This window comes from Somniosus microcephalus, chromosome 31 (assembly GCF_052327205.1).
Source record: "Somniosus microcephalus isolate GS21.2 chromosome 31, FLI_Smic_1.0, whole genome shotgun sequence".
NCBI lineage: Eukaryota > Metazoa > Chordata > Chondrichthyes > Squaliformes > Somniosidae > Somniosus > Somniosus microcephalus.
The window spans coordinates 26,576,427-26,595,859 of NC_141017.1; positions in this window are offsets into that span (position 1 = coordinate 26,576,427).

The window sequence follows — 19,433 nt, forward strand, 5'->3', positions numbered from 1 at the left end:
CCTGTACACCTTCAAGAGGGAGCTGGACTGGGGCAGACATGGCATCATTTAGAAGGCAAGTATCTTTATAACTAACACTTGGTCTGTGGGATCTCCTGGACTGGTTTTGATGGATGTAAAAGATCCCGTGGCACTATTTCGATGAAGAGCAGGGGGAGTTATCCCCGGCGTCCTGGGCCAATATTTACCTGTCAATCAACATAACAAAAAAACAGATTATCTGGTCATTATCACATTGCTGTTTGTGGGAGCTTGCTGTGCGCAAATTGGCTGCCGTGTTTCCTACAATACAACAGTGACTGCACTTCAAAAGTACTTCATTGGCTGTAAAGCGCTTTGAGACGTCCGGTGGTCATGAAAGGCGCTATATAAATGCAAGTCTTTCTATTCTTCTTTGACTGAGCTTTTGGTCACCTGCCCTAATAGCTCCTTACATGACTCGGTGTCAAATTTTGTTTGATAATCGCTCCTGTGCAGCCCCTTGGGACGTTTTACTACGTTAAAGGCGCTATATAAATACAAGTTGTTGTTGTCAGAACAATCATTTTTTTGAGAGTTTATTTGGGGGAAGATTCCCTCTTCAGTATTTGTAGCCAAATATTGCTGCCCTACTTCTTGCAGGGCAGAAATCTTCCCCATTATTTTATGATCTGAGGATGTTTGCTTAAAAATAGTGGTGTATTTTTTCTTTTTTTTGTTTGAGGTGCTTTAGGACTCGTCCATCTTATCACATCCTTGGGATGTCTCAAAGCGGTTCACGTTCCAATGAATTACTTTTGAAGTGCAGTCACTGTCGTTAGGTAGGCAAATGCACCAGTCAGTCTGCGCACAGAAAAACCCCACAGATCAATGGCCAGTCCGTCTGGTGTTGGTTGAGGTGAGGGATGGTGGCGCTGGAAAACGGAATTGAAAATAATTAATTCCTGACTGTTAACTGGTGGGTCACCATGGTTGTGAGGCTACGGTGGACTTGACAAAGGGGATTATTGCTGATAAGGTGCAGGCAAAATGCAACATTCACAAAGCAGCGCCATTTCCTGCAGTTTTACCAATTGTGTATTATTGTTTAATACATCATTAATTGTGGGGCCTTTCTCTTTTGCTACTTCCTCCGCCTCTTGAGTTTGTTTCCATACCAACGGTAAGCCAATTGATGGATTTTATGTTTCACTACCAACTTAGAAAGGCGTGTGCCAGAGGGAGAAGGAACCACAAAGCACAAGAAAAGGTAAAAAAACCAGCGGAGAGAATCTGTCTTTAAAATGGCTGCTGCTGGTGAGACTCCCTCTATAAAATGGCTGCTACTGGTGAGACTCCCTCTATAAAATGGCTGCTACTGGTGAGACTCCCTCTATAAAATGGCTGCTGTTGGTGAGGCTCCCTCTATAAAATGGCTGCTGCTGGTGAGACACCCTCTATAAAATAGCTGCTGCTGGTGAGACTCCCTCTATAAAATGGCTGCTGCTGGTGAGACTCCCTCTATAAAATAGCTGCTGCTGGTGAGACTCCCCCTATAAAATGGCTGCTGCTGGTGAGACTCCCTCTTTAAAATGGCTGCTGCTGGTGAGACTCCCTCTATAAAATGGCTGCTACTGGTGAGACTCCCTCTATAAAATGGCTGCTACTGGTGAGACTCCCTCTATAAAATGGCTGCTGCTGGTGAGACTCCCTCTATAAAATGGCTGCTGCTGGTGAGACTCCCTCTATAAAATGGCTGCTGTTGGTGAGGCTCCCTCTATAAAATGGCTGCTGCTGGTGAGACTCCCTCTATAAAATGGCTGCTGCTGGTGGGACTCCCTCTATAAAATGGCTGCTGCTGGTGGGACTCCCTCTATAAAATGGCTGCTGTTGGTGAGACTCCCTCTATAAAATGGCTGCTGTTGGTGAGACTCCCTGTATAAAATGGCTGCTGCTGGTGAGACTCCCTCTATAAAATGGCTGCTGCTGGTGAGACTCCCTCTATAAAATGGCTGCTGTTGGTGAGGCTCCCTCTATAAAATGGCTGCTGCTGGTGAGACTCCCTCTATAAAATGGCTGCTGTTGGTGAGGCTCCCTCTATAAAATGGCTGCTGTTGGTGGGACTCCCTCTATAAAATGACTGCTGCTGGTGAGACTCCCTCTATAAAATGGCTGCTGCTGGTGAGACTCTCTTTAAAGTGACTGCTGGTTGTAAGTCTCCCTTTCCTGTAAAAGTTCTGAGCTTACAGAGAAAATAAATGAGACTAAGAATGAAAAGAAATGTATTTTAAAAGGCTAATTTCACAACTGAGGCCAACCATATAATGAGGGTGTGTGCTTTTTTTATATAAAATGAAATTGCTCCGAGCTTCTGCTCCAAGTACCTTTGCTTCTCAATTAAAAACAAATATGTTCACTCTAATATCCCTAAACTGAAGCAGAAAATTGGCACCATTGCAGAACTTTCATGGTTTGGGGGGAATCTGGTTAAATAGCATTTATATGAAGTATGCAAGAAATTATACATTTCATGCCAATATGTTGTGACTTTTATGATCATCAAGCTAGATGTGTTTTTAAAAAATATTTTCAATCACTCTATTTCTCTGAACTCCGAAAATAAATTGCTTATAAAAAAAAATGTTGTAAATACACAGCGGGTCTGTCTAAAAAAGGAAAGACAGATTAACCATCCGGTGAGGGCCTCGATATCAGAACAGACTCGTTTTTGATGCTGACCGGGTTTCCAATACTTTCTGTTTTTATTTCGGAGTGCCAGCAAATTTTTCTTTCTTTTTTCAGTCTCGCCTGTTAGTGCGCTGCATGGTAAAAGATGGATCGCCGGGGATTATTTACGACCAACTTAGGCACTTTGAACAGCCCTGATTATGGGGTGCAGGAACATTGAAAAATGGAATCTGAATTGGATGTGTTTATCCAGCAAACTTGGCGTCGAGTTCGGCAACTGCTAATTACAGAACCAAAAATACTGCAATTACATAGAAACATAGAAGATAGGAGCAGGAGTAGGCCATTCGGCCCCTCGAGCCTGCTCCGCCATTCAATGAGATCATGGCTGATCATCCAAATTCAGTACCCTGTCCCTGCTTTCTCCCCATATCCCTTGATCCCCTTAGCCTTAAGTAATATATCCAACTCCTTCTTGAATATATTTAATGAATTGGCCTCAACTGTCTCCTGTGGTAGAGAATTCCACAGGTTCACCACTCTCTGGGTGAAGAAATTCCTCCTCATCTCAGTCCTAAATGGCTTACCCCTTATCCTTAGACTGTGACCCCTGGTTCTGGACTCCCCCGCCATCGGGAACATCCTTCCTGCATCTAGTCTGTCTAGTCTTGTTAGAATTTTATAAGTTTCAATGAGATCCCCTCTCATTCTTCTAAACTCCAGCAAGTATAAGCCCAATCGACCCAATCTCTCCTCATACGTCATTCCTGCCATCCCAGGTATCAGTCTGGTGAATCTTCGCTGCACTCCCTCCATGGCAAGAACATCCTTCCTCAGATAAGGCGACCAAAACTGCACACAATACTCAAGGTGTGGTCTCACCAAGGCTCTGTACAACTGCAGCAAGATATCCCTGCTCCTGTACTCGAATCCTCTCGCTACGAAGGCCAGCATTAGTGCGGTTAATGCGAGCTCTAATCGGGAAGAGGTCACGCGAGCAATAAAACAAGGGGTTCTCCAACCGAGCTGCGAATCGTCTAAAATTCTTCACCCAGTGAGCGTTCTGATTGGAAGTTAATCTGCTAGTTCCATCTTGTCTTGAATTGAGCAGGAGATGGGGCTGGGAAGGAATTTGGAAAAGTATTAAAACCTGCGATCTGGCAATAGATTTTATTCTAAGTGTCAGCCGTGGCTCAGTGGGCAGCACTCTCTGGCCTCTGAGTCAGAAGGTTGTGGGTTTCAAGTCCCCACTCCGGAGACTTGAACACAAAGAATCTAGGCTGACACTCCCAGTGCAGTGCTGAGGGAGTGCCGCACTGTCGGAGGTGCCGTCTTTCAGACGAGATGTTAAACCGAGGCCCCGTCTGCTCTCTCGGGTGGACGTAAAAGATCCCACGCCAATATTTTGAAGAAGAGCAGGGGGAGTTCTCCCCGGTGTCCTGGGGTAATATTTATCCCTCAATCAGCATCACTGAAACAGATTATCTGTTTGCGGGGGCTTGCTGTGCGCAAATTGGCTGCCGCGTTTCCTACATTACAACAGCGACTACACTTCAAAAAAGTACTTCATTGGCTGTAAAGCACTTTGGGACATCCGGTGGTCGTGAAAGGCGCTGTAAAAATGCAAATCTTTCTTTTAAAAAACGGTCCTTTTAAAATTGATCTTATCGAACCCGATCTCAATGGGGATGGAATTGAAAAGCAAAGGCTAGGGTATTTTGCTGAATTCTTTCGGACTTGTCTGACCGGTTTTTAAATAAGCGCTACACTGGAACAAATTGGGTATGAATTGAGTTGGCCGACATATGCATCTAGCCCTGCAAGATATTCTCGCTGTTCAAGTGGAAATCTATTCAATTAAGGGAAGCACAATAGCCCTGTCGACAGAATTCTCCACCGTGACAGTACGTTTCCAACAGGTTTTCTCTTTGTGTACGTGGGAGAGGAAAGAAAAAACAAGCAGGGGTTTATGGGATGCTTTAAAGATGTCCCGGGGCATACAGGAAGTGGACCTTCTGTTACTGCGATCGTCAGGAAGAAAGTAATAAATGCCACAGGAGTTTGAAGCTGCTGGAACGAGGTCTGTAAAAATTCGAGCACAGTAACGAGTCTCTATCTCTCTCTTTCTCTGACTTTATAGAGCTCATAAAGGAATTTGAGGGGAATCAAAGCATCGGTGAGAACCAGGCCACTGGCTTGTTCTTCAAGGCTATTGGCTATTTTACTTTTATTTTCCAGATCGCTAACTCGTTCGCCCACCACCCCACTTCCCCCCCCGCCCCCATCTAAACATACACTTACCTCCATCCACACAGGCACGCACACCATCTGAATTTTTTGGGAACGCACCAGTCAAAACACCGTTAGAATTAACCCCCAAAAAACCGGTGAGTTTGGGCCGAGTGGGAAGTAACAATGTTAAAAAAATCTCAAACCCGAACCCAACCAGCCTCGAAGCCGCCCACTTCCTGTTTTAACAGAGACGGGACTGGGGGGGGGGGGTGGTGGTGCGGGTGACCAACCCACTCCCAGGAGGCGGATCCCTTTAAATATTTTAATGAGGCTGTGTGCCTCAGATTGTTTTCTCTGTTCCAGCATTAAATCTGGTCGGCAAAGTTTCCCGGGCCTCGGGAAACCCGGCAGCTAACGGTAGATGAGGAGTCATAGGGCTGGATTTTGTCAATGGGGGCGCGATGGAAGCGGGACTCCCACTTTTTGGGTTGTAGTCCCGCCTCCATCAATTTGTGGCCAACTCACACGATTTTCCCTTGATTGACCTTGTTAAGCCCATCCAGCGGGCTCAGCAGGCCAATTAAGGGACACCCGGTTACAGGTGACGTCAGGGATTGACATTTCATCCGTCAAGAGCTTTTGACAGATGAAATATCAGCGTTTGACAGCTCTGTGAAGCTGTCAAACACTGACAATCTGACTTCTAACTTGAGTCCTTCTCCACAGACTCAGTTAGAAATCTCTCCAGAACAGAAAGCTGAATGCTGCAACTTTTGACAGCTTGCTGCCATTCTGCTTTCTGTGCCGGTGAGATGAGGGACTGCCGAGACCTGAAGGAAGGAAGCCTGCATTAGTAAGTAAAGGTAAGTAAAACTTTTTTAAACATTTTACATACACCAAACACACTTACCTCTGCACTCATGCACCCATCACTCACCTGAACACCGGACATCTCGAACCCTCCAAGCCCTTCAGCCCGACGGTCCGCCTCGCTAACTTGGCGTAGTTTGGAGCTGTCGGGCAGCCCACACTTCAGGGCTAAAAATAGGGATTAGGCCAAAAACTGCCTGTTAACTACCTGTTAACAGGCAGTTAATTGGCACTAATCCCCTTCCCGCCTCGGGGAGGCGGCTCCCAGCACAGGTCGGGTACCCGCCTCCTGGGAAACGGGCATGGAGGCGGATTGGAGGCGGGAAGGGTTCGTGCCCCCCTGATTCTGCAATTTCCCCCCACTCCCGCCTCCAAACCCGCCTCAACGGGGCTTGGAAATTCAATCCCATAGAGTCATAACGGCACAGAAGGAGGCCATTTGGCCCACCGAGTCCGTACCAGCTCTCTGCAGAGCAATCCAGTCAGTCCCATTCCCCCGCTCTATCCCCGTAGCCCTGCAAGTTTATTTCCCTCAAGTGTCTATCCAGTCTCCCTTTGAAAACATTGAGGCCTAGAAATTCAGTTGGCTGCGCCAGCCGTTAGCGCCTTAGGAGGAGTAGATCTCGAGCGCTAGGCGCTTAGCGCCCGGGCGCAGCGCGATCTGCGCCTCGCCCCAACTTCAGTAGACATTTAGCGCCGGCGCAAAGTCTTTGCGCGCGCTCAGCTGCGCGCGCAGATCATGACGTCATTTCCTCGTGCAACGCCCTTTGTGCACCCCAAACCAGAACTTCAGTCGCGCCGCCCCATTGTGCGCCTGGCGGCCCTAACGACTGTGGAGTGGAACGGTGCACAGCCGATGCGGGCCGCGGGGAGCGCAAATTAAAGGGCACTTCCCCTGCACTATAAAGGGCAGCCATTTTGCAGCACTCACTCTTGTGAGACGGATTTTGGGAGAGAGACCAAGGTAGAGAGCTTACTGCTTTGGCCCAACACTAGGACAGGTATTTCTGGCTTCAGGCCACAGCTTTGCAATTCTCTTTGCCTTCATTGATATCTCATTGTTTGCCAGCATATTATGGGGGCTGTCAACGCTGGCTTGCAGCATTACGTCCAAAGGGCTCACAGATGCCGTGAGAGAGTGGCAGCCCTGGCTAGACGCAGAGGGGGCAACAGGCGTCGGCAAGGGAGGCCTTACCCACTCAGGGTATACCGCCAGCAGTTCTCCTATGTCAACATGTCTGACGAGCAGTGTGTTAGGAGGCTGCGATTCAGAAGGGAGGTGGTCACAGAGATCTGCCAGCTGCTTCAGAGAGATCTGCAGCCACAGCTGAGGTGCAGGACGTCTCTGTCGGTGGCAGTGAAGGTGACGGTGGCTCTGAACTTCTATGCCACCGGCTCCTTCCAATCCGCTGCTGGGGACATTGCTAACATCTCCCAGTTCGCCGTGCATTGCTGCATCCGCCAGGTGACCAATGCCCTTTTCAGAAGGAGACGTCAATTCATCTCCTTCCCCATGACCCTGGAGAAGCAGCAGCAGCGTGCAATGGGATTTGCAAGAATAGCGGCCTTCCCCATGGTGCAGGGCGCCATTGACTGCACGCATGTGGCTTTGCGGGCACCTCTACAGAATGCCGAGGATTACCGCAACCGGAAGGGCTACCATTCCCTCAACGTACAGCTGGTGTGTGACCACAGGCAGCGCATCCTAGCTGTCAATGCCTGCTTTCCAGGCAGCAGCCACGATGCCTTTATCCTGCGACAGACAACTGTGGCTGACATGTTCCAGGCACAGCCTCACCCAAGAGGATGGCTTATCGGGGACAAAGGCTATCCTTTGTGTACCTGGCTCATGACCCCGCTCCGCGCGCCCAGGACCCCTGCTGAAGAGGCATACAACGAGAGCCATCAAGCGACCAGGAACATCATCGAACAAACGATTGGCGTCCTGAAGCAACGGTTCCGCTGCCTGGATCGTTCCGGCGGAGCCCTGCAGTATTCGCCGGAGCGAGTCTCCCATTTCGTGGTCGTTTGCTGCATGCTGCACAACCTGGCTATCCGCAGGACTCAGGCACTGCCACCTCAGGTTGGAGCACCACCTCAGGAGGAGGAGCAGGAGGAGCAGGAGGAGGAGGAGGAGGAGGACCAGCACAGGAGGGAGGCACAAGGTGCAAGGGCCACCCGTCGGCGGCTTATTGAACGTGGGTTCTAGGCCCCCTGTCAGGGAATGGCTTGTGCCAATGAAAGAATATGAATGCAGCCGCTCCGCAAGCCCTCAGCTGGTTAAGGCAACAAAAACTTCAAAGTTCAAACATGGACAATCTGAATAAAGAAAATTGTTTATTCCATAAACTCAGTGCCCTTCCCGCATGAAAAACAAAAACAGAAGAAACCCCCAAAAAACAGTCAGACACATTACTCGCTCCCACAACCTGGAGAGGATTAACAAAACAGTGCAACAAAAATGGCCGTCATCCTCGGCCTTCGTAAAAAACAAACATCACATCCTCGGCCTTCAAAAAACAAACATCAAATTCTCGGACTCAAAAAACAAACACAACTGCCCACACATTCTACTTTTCGGGCCGCGAGGGCGATGCCTTGGGCATCTTTGTGTGGCCCCTGCCCGCCCTGCTGCTCCTCCTCAAAGTGAGCCCAGTGGCTGCAGCAAGGCTGGGGGAAGGCTCCTGAGGGGCACATGGCGTGACGGCAGATGCCCTTGGGGGTCGGCCTAGACGAGCTCTGGCCCTCGAGGGGCCGGCTGGTGACTGCTGCAGCTGTGGCTGGGCAGCATCAGTCTGTCCAGCAGCTCGTGGCAGCTCCACTGGGGGAGTGGCAGTGGCGGCTGCAGGAATGGGGGCAAGCTGGCTGATGGCAGGCGCTCGCTGGTCGCCTGAGACACTGGCACTCGCCCGGGCCAGCACTGCAGCATGCGCAGCAATCTGAAGGACAGACCGCTGTGCTGCTGCAGCGCGGCGGGTGCCCTGGCGATGCCTGGCTGACGCAGCGAGTGTGGCAGCAGTTAGTGCCCGTGTTGCCCTGGTCTGTGACCGCATCAGACCAGCCAGTGACTGGACGGCACCACTGATCATTTGGCTACTAGCTGCCTGAGCTGCCCCGACTTCCTCCAGACTCCTGGCCTGAGCTGCCCCGACTTCCTGCAGACTCCTGGCCTGAGCTGCACCGAATTCCTCCAGACTTCTGGCCTGTGATGCCCCGAATTCCTTGACACTCTTAGCCAATGACTCTATGGCGTCAGGCATCCGTGCCACTACCCCCATGAGCTCCGTGTGCCTGCGCTCCGAGTCGATGGCCATTTCCTCGAGGATGCGCACCTCCTCTGCGCTGACCGTCGCCGGACTGGAGGCCGCACTCACCCTCTGGGGAGAAGGCCGCCGAGCTTCCCCACCCCTCCCGCGTTGCTGCAGGCCGCTGGGCCCAGGAAGTGGACTCCCCTCCGACCCTTCCCCCAGGCTCCCCTCCAGGGAAGACATGTCCCCTACATCGCCATGGGTTGGCGCGGCTGAGGGTGCCACTGATGGGCCGCCTTCCTCTTCCTCCTCCTCCTCCTCCTCTTCCGAGGGGCTGACACTGGCAGCTTCAGGGACCTCCTCCTCACCTGGCGCCTCACCATCTGAAAGCAGGAAGGCACAAGAGTAGCTTTAGAGTGAGGACAGGGCGTCAGCGAGGGAGGCATGAGTGGTGCCATTCACCGCATTGGTCGGACAGTGGCAAAGGATGTTGATCTGATGCGCAAGTGGAATGAGAGAGGTCCAAAAGGTCACGTCCTTACCATTGGTGCCCAGAACAGGGTCGGCATCTCCAGTGGCAACGGGGCCAATGACACGGACTCCCATGATGCGCTCCACGCGCTGGTCTAGGTTGGTGAGCTCCTGGTGCTGAGGCCCGCCTCCCCCGGTCGCAAGCTGGCTACGCTTGTTGGTAGCCAGCTTGGCCTGCAAGAGAAAGGATGGCCTCTAAGTACGGTGTGTAGCCCTGATCTTGTCTGCACAGCCTCCCATGGTGGAATAGCTTGGACAGTGTGTAAAGTGCAGAATGTGCAATTGATGGCCATGCCAGTCCCATAGCTGCTGGATGAGGGCTGGCCATTAGGGCTTTCACGTCCCTTTGCCCATAATGTGAGGTGCACATGCAAGGATGAGGAGGACAATGGAAAGGGTACTCACCCTGACAATCCTAGTGAGGTCATTAAACTTCTTCCTGCATTGTACAGGAGTCCTGCCAACCACACTGTTGGATGTCACCCTGTTGGAGACATCCCTCCAGGCTTTGCGGAAGACGCTGGTCACCGGCTTCTTGCCACTGTCTGGAAACAAAATATGGCGTCTTCGCTCCACAGCGCGAACCAGCAGCCTCAGGTCAGCTTCAGTAAAGCGCTGCGCTCTTTCCCGGGCCTTCTGCATCGTCCTGGTCGCTAAATAGGTGCAGCAGCAGTGCTCAGGCCTAGCTGGAGGGCTGCAGTGTCCAGGGCGTGGCAACCAAACAACTCGACCCTTCCCCCTTTAAGAGATGGCCGGCGCCAGCGTGTCTACCGTCAATCAAGAATTGACCGCACCTGCGCTGCGCCCGGCCTCGGCGGTATCGCTCAGCACCGCCGGCTTAGCGCCTAAAGATAGTCGTGCATCGCCAGTTTTAGCGCTGCAGCAACCTCTTAGGGCGATGCTACTGAATATCGGCGAAGTGGCCTCGACTTTGCGCCGGGCGCAAACTTTAGCGGCCGCCCGACTTTACCGCCCCAAAAGTGGCTATACTGAATTTCTAGCCCTGAGTGTCTCCGCTTCCATCGGCAGCGAGTTCCAGGTCCTCACCACTCGCTGCGTAAAAAAGTTTTCCTCATGTCCCCCCCGTATCTCTTGCCCTAAACCTTAAATCTGTGTCCCCTAGTCCTTGTACCATCAACTAGTGGGAACAGCCTTTCCCCGTCTAGCCTATCCAAACCCGTCATAACCTTGTACACCTCTATCAAATCACCCCGCAACCTCCTTTGCTCTAATGAAAACAAATCCAGCTTCTCCAACCTGTCCTTGTAGCTAAGATCCCCCATCCCCGGAACCATTCTGGTAAATCTCCTCTGCACCCTCTCAAGGGCCTTCACATCTTTCCTAAAGTGCGGTGACCAGAACTGGACACAATACTCCAGTTGTGGCCTAACCAGCACTTTATAAAGGTTCAGCATAACTTCTCTGCTTTTGTACTCAATACCTCTATTTATGAAGCCTAAGATCCCATATGCTTTGTTAACCACTCTCTCAATATGTCCTGTCACCTTCAGGGACCTATGCACATTAGCTCCCAGGTCCCTCTGTCCCTGCACACTCTTTAAAACTGTGCCATTAAGTGTATATTGCCTCTCCCTGTTCCTTCTGCCAGAATGCTGCATGGAACAGCTAAGTGCTTTTCCAGCACTCTTTCCGGGCCAGGAGGAGCAGGAACGCTTCCCCCTTGGGCCCACCAGGCAAACCTTTTAATGTCCTCAGTGTTCGGACCAACCCCACCCCACCCCCATCCCGATCCCCTCCCCTCCTCCCCCGATATCTTTGGCCCCTTCTACGATCTTCTTCCCTCCACCTCTTCGAGGTGCAAATCAGGCGTCCAGCCCAAACGCACACCCCTTTCCCGCCGAGCACGTTGGGTTAAAATCCGATATGAACATCTCCAGTTGGCTGGAGGGGTCCTATGTGAAACGAGCTTGGACGGTCTTAACCGTGACTGTTAGAAACAAACCCTTTAATTTGGCACTAAATGGGCAGCCTTGCTCAAAGGAGCCTGGCGCGGGAAGTGTCAGCTGTGGCTCAGTGGGCTGCACCCTCGCCTCTGAGTTATGAAGGTTGTGGGTTCAAGTCCCACTCCAGCGACTTGAGCACAGAAATCTAGGCTGACACTCCCAGTGCGGCATTGAGGGAGTGCTGCACTGTCGGAGGTGCCGTCTTTCAGATATAGATGTTAAACCGAGGCCCCGCCTGCTCTCTCAGCTGGACGTGAAAGATCCTCGTGGCACTATTTCGAAGAAGAGCAGGGGAGTTATCCCCGCTGTCCTGGCCAATATTTATCCCTTAATAAAATCATTAAAAACAGATGATCTGGTCATTATCACATTGCTGTTTCTGGGAGCTTGCTGTGCGCAAATTGGCTGCCGCGTTTCCTACATTACAACAGTGGCTACACTTCAAAAGGTACTTAATTGGCTTTGGGATGTCCGGTGGTCGTGAAAGGCGTTATATAAATGCAAGTCTTTCTTTTTAAGTGAAGAGTCACTGGTGTAGTAAGCAATTGCCCGTGCCCCACGCTCTGGAATTCTCTCTCTGCCTCTCTATCTATCTCTCCTTTAAGACGCTCCTTAAAACCTACCTCTTTGACCAAGCTTTTGGTCACCTGTCCTGATATCTTCTTATGTGGCTCGGTGGCAAATTTTGTTTTGCTAATCGCTCCTTGGGACGTTTTACTAGGTTGAAGGCGCTATATAAATGCAACTCGTTGTGGTGTAGCGCACATTAGAAGGAGCTTTACTTTGCATTTTACCCGACTGTGCTTGAGCTGGTTGAGGGTGGTCCCATTCCCCACCTCTGTAGGTGTTGCAAAAGGGCGGGAGTACCATCTGTTGAGATCCAATCTCCGAGCAGCTTGCTGTGCCGCACTAATGAGACGTTTGTCTTTCATCTTCTGACCAAATTTGTTTCACTGCGGATAATTAGTGGCCAGGAGCTGGGGTGAGACCACCCAGGTTCATGTCATACCGGACCCCCCTTCAACAGGCAGACAGAGGAGATATTCAGCCTGTAACTCTGAGCTGGGTTCAATTCACTTCCCACTCCCCAGGCTCTCATAACTCAACCTAAAGAAACTCCAACTGCATTAATGCCCAATAGATATGGCCAGACCAATTACTGTAAAAGCCAGTAGATTGGTTGCACCCCTGACTTTTTCACTTGCTAGCAAAATATCTGTCCTTACTGGTGTTTAAATCACGTCGCTAGGTTTACAGATCATAAAACTCTGGGTGAAGTATTGAGTGTAGTTTGGTAATTGATAAATCACCGTGTGCTGTGGAACAGCCAGACAGAGCAGAGTTCAAGTATCAATTTCTGGGTGCGATGAAAGTCTCTCTCTCTCTCTCTCTCTTATCGTTCTCTTTCCTTCCCTCTTTCTTTCTCACTCTTTCTCTCTCCCTTTCTTTCTCTATCTTTCTCTCTCTCCCTCACACTCTCTCACACTCAAATTCAAATTCAAATTCAAATCGCTTTATTGGCATGATAAGGTACATCTTATGTTGCCAAAGCATCAAAATACATTTATGGTTGAACACATAAACGCAGTTCTATTCATACAGTGTATAAACAGGTATATCCCTGAGTGTATAAATATACATTCGCCTTGTTTATATATACTCTTTTCTTAGTTTACTGGTTGTCCCTCTGTTCATGGCAAGCTGTAACATAGTGTGCCGCCAGTGTTACACAGCTTCTCTCCTCCCCCAGTAGGAATGGGAGTTTTTGGTTGTCATTCAGATTTCTGAATTCAGGGCATATTTGTGAGAATTTTTGGTAGAAATTCTCCCTGATGCCCTGATATTTTCCACAGGCTGTGAGGAAGTGCATCTCTGTCTCTACTACTCCCTGACTGCAGTGAGCGCATATCCTGCCTTCTCTTGGCAGCCTGGTCTGCCTGTGTCTGCCTTTTTCGATTGCTAGGCTATGTTCGCTAAGTCTGTACCTTGTCAAGGTTCTTCTCAGTTTGTTATCCTTTACCATGGTCAGGTAATCAGCTATGTTGTATTGTCTGTTTAGGGCCAAGTAGCAATTGAGTTTGCTTTGGGTTTTTGTTGTTTCTGCCCAATATGTCAGATATTTTTCCTTTTGCTTAGCGACGATTGTGTTGGGTCGAATTCTTTGTGTTACCCTGTCACTGTCCTGGGGCTGGTTATTGTTAGTATTGTTAGTAGTTACTTCACTGAGTCCCAGGACTAGTTGACTGAGGGTATTCTTCTTTATGGTCAGCTCTTGGCATTTCAGGGCGTCGTAGTGATAGCATTGGGGGTTGCTCATTTGTAGGTGATTCCAAAATTTGGTGGCTCTTTTTTGGATAGTGATTATTAATGGATATTGGCCTAGTTCCGCCCTGCATGCATTGTTTACTGTTTTCCTTTGAGTCCGGAGGATACTTTTACAGAATTCTGCATGTAGGATCTCAATTGGGTGTTTGTCCCATTTTGCAAATTCTGGTTGTGTTAGCGGTCCCCATACCTCACTGCCATAGAGTGCAATTGGTTCAATTACTGATTTGAAAATTTTGAGCCAAATGCTAATTGGGATTTCTATTTGGATTGATTTTTTGATGGCATAGAAAGCCCTTCTTGCTTTCTCTTTCAGTTCATTCACAGCCAGTTTGAAGTTTCCCATAGAACTGATTTTTAAGCCCAAGTATGTGTAGTTAGTGGTTTGTTCAATTTTGGTTGTTCCTACTGTGAAATTTATTTTGGGTCCCTGATGTTTGGATCTTTGCTGGAACACAAGGACTTTGGTTTTTTGGGGATTTATTGTCAGGGCCCAAGTCTGGCAGTACGACTCCAGCAGGTCCAGGTTCTGCTGTAGACCCTCCTTAGTTGGTGACAGCAGAACCAGGTCGTCTGCATAGAGGAGGAATTTAACCTTGGATTCATATAGGGTGAGGCCGGGTGCTGTAGATTGTTCAAGTAGTTTTGCCAATCCATTTATGTAAATATTAAAGAGTGTCGGTGAGATTGGCGAGCCCTGCGTCACCCCCCGCCCCTGTGGGAAGTATTTTGTTTGTTTGTCTCCAATTTTAACTGCACATTTGTTGTTTGTATACATTGATTTAATTACATCATATGTTTTTCCTCCTACCCCGCTTTCGATAAGTTTCAGGAATAAACCGTCATGCCAGATGGAGTCGAAAGCCTTCTGGAAATCTACAAAGCATGCGTAGATTTTGCTTTTGTTATGGTGAACGTGTTTGTCAATTAGGGTCTGTAGGGTGAAGATATGATCGGATGTTCTATAGTTTGGCAGGAATCCAATTTGGCTTTTACTCTCTCACACTCTCTCACACACTCTCTCTCACTCTCTCTCTCACACTCTCTCTCTCACTCTCTTTCACACTCTCTGTCTCACTCTCTCTCTCTCACACTCTCTCTCACACACTCTCTCTCACACTCTCTCTCTCTCTCACACACTCTCTCTCTCACACTCTCTCACACTCGCACTCTCTCACGCTCTCTCGTGCTCTCTCTCTCACCCTCAGTCACTCTCTCTCTCTCTCTCTCTCTCGCTCTTTGTCTCTCTCTCTCTGTCGCTCTCTCTCTCTCTCTCTCTGTCTGTCTGTCTCTCTCTGTCTCTCTCTCTCTCTGTCTCTCTCTCTCTGTCTCTCTCTCTCAGTCTCTCCCTCTCTCTCTCAGTCTCTCCCTCAATCTCACACACACTCTCTCTGCTGAAAGATTTCCTAGATGAAATGAATGTGAGCCAGTCTCAACCCAATTCCTCCGAAGGGACAGAAGTGGGCACAAATTGATGCTAAAGTGGCAACCTCAATGAGAGGGACCACGGGGATGGCCTGTGTGAGAAATGGAAATATCACATTTGTACAGCCGGGTGTGTCTTCATTCAACTTGGTTTTAAGACATCAGACACTAGCCCCCCGCGCCCAGTGAGCTCATTCTGCCCTCCAGCTTGACACTGCACCCATACTGGCCGTAATATTAACTCCCGGGTTTGGGGAGGCCTGTGAGGCCCTCAGGAATATTCAAAAGTCGGGGAGCAATGACTTCAATTGGACTCCGACTAGATTCGAACGCACGGTTGGCACCCGGCGCTGGCCTCCTCTGGCGCCTCGCGGAAGTAGGCCGAGGAGAGGGTCGATAAGGTCAAATTTAAGTTTTCTTGTGGCCTAGGGCCCTGGGCCCTGGGCCTCCCACCCCTACCCCCCCGCCCCCTGCTGCCCCGTTACTCACCTCCAGAACTCCCCCCCCTCCCCCCAGACTTAAACGTAGAAACATAGAAGATAGGAGCAGGAGTAGGCCATTTGGCCCCTCGAGCCTGCTCCGCCATTCAATGAGATCATGGCTGATCATCCAAACTCAGTACCCTGTCCCTGCCTTCTCCCCATATCCCTTGATCCCTTTAGCCTTAAGACCAGGATGGTACCATGGATGAGGGACTTCAGTTATGTGGAGAGATTGGAGAAGCCGGGATTGTTCCCCTTAGAGCAGAGAAGGCCAAAAGGAGACCTAACAGAGGTGTTCAAAATTATGAGGGCTTTTGATCGAGCAAGTAGGGAGAAACTGTTCTCTCTGGCAAGTGGGTCAGTAACCAAAGGTCACAGATTTAAAATAGTTGCTAAAAGAACTAGAGGGGAAATGAGGAGAATTGTTTTCACACAGAGGGTTGTTAAGATCTGGAACGCACCATCTGAAAGGATGCTGGAATCAGGTTCCACAGGAACTTTCAAACAGTAATTGGACATGTACTTGAAGAGGACTAGATGGCAGAGTTCTGGGGATAAAGCTGGGGAGTGGGACTAAATTGGACAGCTCTTTCAAAGAGCCGGCACAGACACGATGGGCCGAATCACCGCCGCCTGCGGCCCCCTGACCTTCGGTACCACATCACTGGCGCCGGGTTCCGGTGGGAGTCGGGCCTATCTTAGTTAGGCCCGGGAGTTAAGGTGGCCCGAACGTCATGTTGGCGAGCCTGACTCGCACCCTGCGCTTGCCCCTTGACCCCAGTTAAAATTGACCCTAACTTGGTTTGGACAACATGAAGAGAGTTTTACCCCTCGACACCCAACGCGATGCTGTACCTGATCGGGAAAGTGCTCGATGGGGAATTGTGCGCACGGGGAGCTTTACTCCACATCAATCCTGTGCCATCTGTGTTGTGTATGTACCTTTAAGAGAGAACTGCTTTTATACTGTAGTACCGGCAGTGACCACACCTGTATATAAAGCAGTAGCAGGCTTCTGTACTTTCAGTTTCAGCATACCCTCTGTTCAGTAAATACCTCTTATTACCGTTCTCCTGCAGTCCGTGTGTTATTGATACGCGGACACTACAGTGGCGACAAGCAGGTTCAAACTCACCTGCAGTACTGCATCACCTCAAGGGGATCCATCCCTGAGAAGAAGCTTCTTGGAGGTCGAAGCCAGAGCAACGGGCGTCGACCGTGGGCAACCGCCCAGTGATCCATCGGAGTTCAGAGAATCGCAGGGGAAGCTGTGGAGAGCTGGACCTGGTTCTCCAGCCAAGGTGTCCCAGCAAATCGGGCTGGTAGCAGGTAGTGCGCTGACCCTTCCCGGACTGCGGCGGGCTAGAGCTCGATCGAGCGGCTCTGTAAGGGGGCCGAGCAGCGTCGTCGGGAAGAAAAAGAGAGAGAGAGAGGGTGGAGCGCACAGGGCGCGGCCGGTGCTCAAGAGTCGGGCAGCGTTGGAAAAAAAATAATAAAAAGGGGAAGGAAAAGAGACGCGCAGAAAGCCGTGGGGCGCCGCCATTACCTGTTAGAACGCTAGGAGCAGCATTGGCAGCAGGGGGAAGAAGGAAAAGCGCGGGAGGCGCCATTTTAATCCATTGGGGAAGAAGGAAAAGCGCGGGAGGCGCCATTTTAAACCACCCAAGATGCCGAAGAGTGGCAGCATCACTGCTTTCGATTACGAAATAGAAGACTGGACCACGTATGTGGAAAGAATTGAAGTGTACTGCAAGGCAAATGAGGTGGCCGCTGAAAAGAAGGCGTCGGTATTATTGAATTTGATGGGCGCGAGAATGTACGGCCTATTGCAAAATTTAATTACCCCAGCTAAACCAATGGAGAAAAGCTTTGAAGAGATTGTCAATATCTTACAGGAACATCTGAATCTTACAGGAACATCTGAACCCTACACCGCTGCTGATAGCAGAAAGATTCAAGTTCCATAAAAGAAACCAGCACAAAGACGAGAGTAATGCTGACTATCTTACGGAACTATGCAAGTTATCGAAACACTGCCAGTTCGGAGCAGGACTGGCAGATACCTTAAGGGATAAGTTTGTCTGCGGGCTCCAGAGTGAAGGAACCCAGAAACGACTACTTTCGGAAAAGGACCTTACGCTAGAAAAGGCTTTCAGCGTTGCAGTATCCTACGAAGCAGCAGCACGGGGAGCTGCGGAAATACAACAGAAACCACAAGAATATAGCACCAATGAAATGGCATATGGAGCAGAAAAGTGCTATCGCTGCGGCAGAACAACCAATAACCAGAAGGATTGCTGGGCTAAGGACAAAGTATGCAGACAATGTGGAAAAATGGGACACATAGCACAAGTCTGCAGGTCGGGAAAGAAAACCAACACTAAAAGAACTACTAAGGAAAAGTACAAGAAAGTACAAAAGATGACGGACAGTAGTTCAGAAGACCAGAAGAGTGATAATGACTCTGGGAGCAGGAGACTAAGTTGTCTAAAGTTACACAACGTGATCGCAAAGGAGGATCACTGAACCATTTGGGTCACCCTCATGATAGCAGGGTCCCAGGTAAAGATGGAATAGGACACAGGATCAGCCCTAACAGTCATGAATCGACGAGACTACGAGCGGCTATTCTCACACATTCCCTTGAAGGATACGTCCATTGTCTTGAAGACATATACGGGGCAAAAAGTCTACCCCAGAGGAAAAATAAAGGTGCCCGTTAAATACAACGGCAAGGAAACACAGGAACTGTATCTATATATACTACAAGATGGAGGACCACCATTATTGGGACGTGAATGGATCCGAAAAATACAATTGGATTGGCATTCCATTCAGGCGCTAACTATGGCTGACAAAAAGGATGACGACGTCACACCTGGACGACTGTCAAAAATTCTAACTGACATGAAAGAGGTGTTCCAGCAAGGACTTGGGACTCTAAAAGGCACAACGGCAACGATAAAAATTGAAGATAACGCAAACCCAAAATTTTTTAAGGCCAGACCGGTACCGTATGCGATCCGCCCAGCCGTCGAAGCAGAGCTGGAGAGTCTAGAGCATTCAGGTGTGCTGTACAAGGTGGACTGGAGCGAGTGGGCCACACCCATCGTTCCTGTAATGAAGAAATCATTGAGCAGCACGCCTGGGGAACCGAAGAAGGTTCGCATCTGTGGGGACTTTAAGGTAACTGTGAACCCAGTCCTGCACACAGTACAATGTCCACTTCCATGGATAGAAGATATTTTCGCCTCACTATAAGGAAGGAAACGCTTTACGAAGATTGATCTGGCCCAAGCGTATCTACAAATGGAGGTAGAAGAAGCATCTAGAAAATACCTCACAATAAACACTCATAAAGGTCTTTACCAGTACAACTGACTGGTATTCGGGGTAGCATCAGCTCCGGCTATTTGGCAGAGGGCGATGGAACAAGTCCTGCAAGGGATCCCGGGGACCCAGTGTTATTTGGATGACATTCTGGTTATGGGCGAAAATGACAGTGAACACTTTGCCAACCTGGAGCAGGTGCTCACTAGATTACATGAATATGGGCTACAAGCCAACCGCCCCAAATGCGAGTTTTTCAGGAAACAAATCTCGTATTGTGGCCACGTGATTGATGAAGAGGGGTTACATAAGTCCCCAGACAAGATTGAGGCAGTAGTCAAGGCTCCAGCACTGGAAAATGTGTCACAACTAAGGTCGTT